Source organism: Chiloscyllium punctatum, chromosome 8, assembly GCF_047496795.1.
Source record: "Chiloscyllium punctatum isolate Juve2018m chromosome 8, sChiPun1.3, whole genome shotgun sequence".
NCBI lineage: Eukaryota > Metazoa > Chordata > Chondrichthyes > Orectolobiformes > Hemiscylliidae > Chiloscyllium > Chiloscyllium punctatum.
In genome coordinates this window covers 28,828,362-28,834,361 of record NC_092746.1, presented here as the reverse complement: position 1 = coordinate 28,834,361, position 6,000 = coordinate 28,828,362, and positions in this window count along the sequence as shown.

The window sequence follows — 6,000 nt, the reverse complement described above, 5'->3', positions numbered from 1 at the left end:
TTGGTTCCAATGCAAACAGTCACAATTTTATTAAGGAACAATGAGACTTCAACACTAACAATATTATTCCTAATCTTGCCCAGTCCCCTGAGTTATCACAATATTTCCCAGAGGCTTGTAACTTCAGTCAGGTTCAAAATGTCATTATTCTTTTCCTCTCTCACTCCAGATGGTAAGTCAGTCTCTGCCTTTGCTTTTTCTGAATGCTTTCAGTTTGTTTTTTTTTTCAGTTGAAAATATACATCCCTCCTTTGTTTTGTTGATAAATTGTTGGGGGTATAGCTGTCCAGGATAACTGTCGATGAGATGCATCCTTTTACACTATGCTAATGTCATTAGAACCTGACCACTGTGTCTGTGCAGTGTCTAGTTTCTGAGTTTGCAATTTGTAGAGCTTTATCTAGCCAATGTGTCCCATACCCAGCATCATAGAACATAGAACATTACAGTACAATACAGGCCCTTCGACCCTCAGTGTTGTGCTGACCTGTCATACCAATCTGAAGCCCATCTAACTTACACTATTCCATGTACTTCCATATGCTTGTCCAATGACGACTTAAATGTACTTAAAGTTGGCAAATCTACTACTGTTGCAGGCAAAGCATTCCATACCCTTTCTACTCTCTGAGTAAAGAAACTACCTCTGACATCTGTCCTATATCTATCACCCCTCAATTTAAAGTTATGCCCCCTCATACTTGGAAAAAGGCCCTCCCTGTCCACCCTATCTAACCCTCTGATTATCTTATATGTCTCCATTAAGTCACCTCTCAAACTTCTTCTCTCCAATGAAAACAGCTTCAAGTCCCTCAACCTTTCCTCGTAAGACCTTCCCTCCATATCAGGCAACATCCTAGTAAATCTCCTCTGCACCCTTTCCAAAGCTTCCTCATCCTCCTTATAATGCGGTGACCAGAGCTGTACACAATACTCCAAGTGCGGCCACAACAGAGTTTTGTACAACTGTAGCATAACCTCATGGTTCCGGAACTCGATCCCTCCATTAATAAAAGCTAAAACGCTGTATGCCTTCATAATAACCCTGTCAACCTGGGTGGAAACTTTCAAGGATCTGTGTACATGGACACCGAGATCTCTCTGCTCATCTACACTACCGAGAATCTTACCATTAGCCCAATACTTTGCATTCCGATTACTCTGTCCAAAGTGAATCACCTCACACTTGTCCGCATTAAACTCCATTTGCCACCTCTCAGCCCAGCTCTGCAGCTTATCTATGTCTCTCTGTAACCTACAACATCCTTTGTCACTGTCCACAACTCCACTGACCTAAGTGTCGTCTGCAAATTTACTAACACACCCTTCTACACACTCATCCAAGTCGTTTGCTGTTTGGCCAAGTTGGCAATTTGCTTGTGTTTTAGCAGTCATGAGGCTGCGACACATTTCCCTGGTAAATACATTCAAGAACATGAGTTTTGTTATGTAGGTATCTATTCCATACTGTCCAAAAAATCCAGAGCACTCACCAGCTGAAATGAGAAATGTCACCTATCAGATTATATTAACTCAGCTCATTGTGTTCTACTTTCACTTGCTCCACTGCTGCCCTCTGTGATGGTCTTTGATTTCTAACTTCCTTTTATATCAGGTATTAAATCATTGTTTGATTTGATCAATGTTTCCTTCACATTCACCAAATCAGAATTGCAGGTGATCAGACAACAAGAGACAGGATCATGTGAGGTGCTCAGCTCTGCTTCAAACCATTTAGGTAAAAACAATGACTGCAGATGCTGAAAATCAAATACAGGGATTAGTGGTGCTGGAAGAGCACAGCAGTTCAGGCAGCATCCAACGAGCAGCGAAATCAACGTTTCGGGCAAAAGCCCTTCATCAGGAATACACAGGAAGGGCTTTTGCCCGAAACGTTGATTTCGCTGCTCGTTGGATGCTGCCTGAACTGCTGTGCTCTTCCAGCACCACTAATCCAGTATTCAAACCATTTACCCTATCATTCAAATGTTACAAATGTATTCTAAAACCTCACACTCATGCTTCTAATAAACCATCAAATTTATAGGTTTCCAGATACCTAAAGGTTCACGCAGAAGGTGTTGCAGTACAAAACATAATACCATTAATAATAAATAGGTAAGAATGCAGCATTTATTTCTTAGATCTCACCACTATAAAATAACATAATGTTCAATGTGGCTTTCAACTCAGTGAATAACCACAGATTTGGTGGCTATAGCCTGTGTTGTTTAATTACTGTGATGTTTAATAAACCTTGTGATAACTCTTTTACGGCCCACAGCAAATCACTAATTAATATCGCTGTGAAGCTTGTTGAGTATGAGTTCCCTTGACAACAGGCAATGGTCTGCCCAGCTGGAGAGTGGGAAGAGGATAAATGAAAATGGAGATGGAAAGGGGAGGCCTCACGATCACAGGAGTGAGGAGAAACCCTCAGACTTGGAGGTAGAGGAATGTGATAACCTCTTCAAGGCCCTGGAGAATCTCTAATTAATCTCCCTGGGGAAGTCATTGAGTACAGGTTCCCTTGGTAACAGATATTAGCCTGCCCAGACGGAACGTATCACCCGAGCCCTTAATACAGCAGAACCTCTAAGATGATAAATAAAAGGATAAACAACACCCCCCAACTCGATTTTGATTTAGATCCTTCCCTCTCTCCTTTGATGGTTTGTATTGCTTTGCATGTAATGGGTTTTGCATATAAATACTGAATTGGCTACATGGGTGTTTTTATTGGTGGTGGCGGATAGTAGTTTTTAAAAAAAGCAAAGCAAAGAAAAAAGAAATGCAAAAAGAATCGTTGTGGGTTTTGTGGTGGGTAAGTTGCTCAGTTGTGTGTTATAGCACTTCTGGCTATAAAAACAAAGCAGACCTCCCAGTTCTTGTGGTGCAGCGGTAATATTCCTACCTGTGAGCCAGGAGGCCCCAGTCAGGAGGCAGACTCCCTCTTACTTAGCCAGGAGGTGTGCAGTAACATCTCTGAATAGGTAACTTAGAAAAATAGTTATAACAAAAAAGAATTTTAAAACTAAAAAATAAACATATACAGCAGAGCACCTCCACCCCCTCGGTTTCAATGGTGCAGTGGTAGTGTTCCAATCTCTGAACCCTGGCAGGCAGATTGCAACATTTTATCCTGAACAATGAATTCTTTTAAAGGTTCACATACAATGTTTCTCCCTTTTCCAAGAGAAAATTTAAATACTTAAACTAACAAGTGTGCCTGTGAGTTTCTTTAACATTTAGGTAATTTGTTGATGGCTGCTTTTATGAGCAACACTGCCGTTTGGTGAAGTGTTGCAGTTTATGGGTATAAAGGTGTGAGAGTTGCGCTTTACAGAATTGTTACGACCCAGAAGAACGCCATTTGGCCCATTGTATGTATAACAGTTTTTCAAATGAGCATCATTACCTCGTTCCAATCTCCTGCCTTTTCTCTTGCACACTATTTTTATCCAAATAATCATCCAATTCCCTCTTGAATGCCTCAACTGAATCTGCATCCACCACATTTCAAGGCAGTGTATTCCATTCCTTAACTACGCGCTGTATATATTTTTTTGTCTCATATCATTCTTGCTTCTTTTGTACATCACTTTAAATCTATGCCCTCTTATTCTTGTTCCTTTTATGAATGGGAACAGCCTCTCCCTCTCTACTCTATTCAGCCCACACGTAATTTTGAAAACCTCTATCAAATCTCCCCTTAATCTTTTTTCTCTAAGGAGAACAATCCCATCTTCAATCTATCCTCATAACTGAAGTTTCTCATTCCAAGAATCATTCTTGTAAGTTACTTCTGCACTCCGTCCAATGAATTCACATCTTTCCTATAAAGTGATGACCAAAGTGTACATAATACTCCAGATAAGGTTTAACAAGTGCCCTGTACAAGTTCAACATCACCCTTTGACTCTTGTACTCTGTGCCTCTGTTGAAGCAGCATTCTTGAAGCTTAATTTACTGCACTCTCCACCTGTCCTGCCACCTTCAATGATTTGTGCACATATACACCCAGGTCCCTCTGATCCTGCACCCCCTTTAGAATTCTGACTCCTATTTTACATTGTCTTTCAGTTGTCTTCTGACCAAAGTGCATCACCTCACACTTGTCTGCATTGAACCTCATCTGCTACCTATCCACCCATTGCATCAATGTGTCAATGTTCTTTTGGAGTTCCACACTGTCCTCACAGTTTACAATTCTTCTAAGTTCCCTGTCATCTGCAAACTTTGAAATTGTCCCCTGCACACCAAGATCCAGATCATTAATATATATATTAGAAAGAGCATCCCATTACAAACATTCCCCCAACCTGAAAAATATCCATTGACCTTCACTGTTTCCTATCACTCAGCCAACTTGTATCTACGTCATTACTAATCCTTTAAAACCATTGCCTACAACTTTTGTCATAAGTCTGTTCTGTTGTTTTTAGATTAGATTAGATTACTTACAGTGTGGAAACAGGCCCTTCAGCCCAACACCACCACCCCGCCGAAGCACAACCCACCCATACCCCTAACCTAACACTAGGGGCAATTTAGCATGGCCAATTCACTTAACCTGCACATCTTTGGACTGTGGGAGGAAACCGGAGCACCCGGAGAAAACCCACGCAGACATGGGGAGAACGTGCAAACCCCACACAGTCAGTCGCCTGAGGTGGGAATTGAACCAGGGTCTCTGGTGCTGTGAGGCAGCAGTGCTAACTACTGTGCCACCGTGCCGCCCAGAAGAAATCCACATACATCAATAGGATTATACTAATTAAGGGTCTTTCTCGTGTAGAAATCCATGGTCATTCTTCCTGATCAGCCCACACTTTTCTAAGTGACAACTAATTCTAGCCCAAATAATTATCTCTAGTAACTTCTCTATTGCCGAAATTAAACTGCTTCCTAATTGTTGGGATTATAAGCACAACCCTTCTTGAACAAGGTGATAATATTTGCAATTTTTCAGTCTTCTGACACCTACCTGAGTCCAGGCAACCAAACTACTTGTACTATGAAGATGGCCCATTGTTCCCATTGTTCAGTCACTGTTTTTCCCATCAACCTCTTGTTCCAGTCAATTTTGCCAAGCTCTGCTATTGCCCCATGAATTGTTGCATGTGATTCTCCACTACCATCCTGAATCCTATGATACAGTGATTACTGTCTCTTAAATGTTCCCCCAGTGACACTTGACACAGGGATTTACAAACATGCATGTAAACTCTACTTTGGACTTGATTTCTTTCTCCCTTATTCTAAGTTCACCTATTCATTTGCTATTCTCTATAGTTGTGCTAGCTGTATTCCCAAGTATTTTGCAAACCCTGCTATCCTTCTTCACTGTTCTCCTGCCAAATCATTTTAAAGCCTTCCCAAAAGCACTAGTGAACCGTCTTGTAAGGAACTCAATCTCAGCTGTGTCCTTGTGCAACCCGTCTAGCTTGTACAGATGCAATCTTCCCCAGAGCTATTGCCAGTGCCCCAGGAATCTAATGCACCATCTTTCCAGTCTCATGCATTCATTTACCTTATCCTCCTACTTCTGTCCTCACCTGACTAAATGTGACAGAAACAATCATGTCTGTTCCACTGAAGTTTGTCGTAAGCAGGAAACAGGTAACCAGACCGCAACAATTACTTCCATTAAAGTTTAAACTAGTAGACAAGATTCAGGAAAACACAGCAACAATGATAATCATTCTGTCAGTTTCTGCAAATTGCACGTATGCTGCCCGTTAAATAATCTGGTCTCTAACCAGATGCAGTGCAGCCTTAACCAGCCTTTTCTAAACTTGGGATCAGGGTTTCTGCTACCAAAGAAACTTACACTGTTGCTGTTCATTTCCTGGATCTTACAACTTGTTTAACTTTTAATGTCATGCTGGTATGATGTCATGGGTGTAACTGTATATGAAACAATAGATTAGGTGGTGACAATATAGCATTTCCATAGGCAGAAAAATGGTCAGATGTAATTTTATACTAAGGATGGGC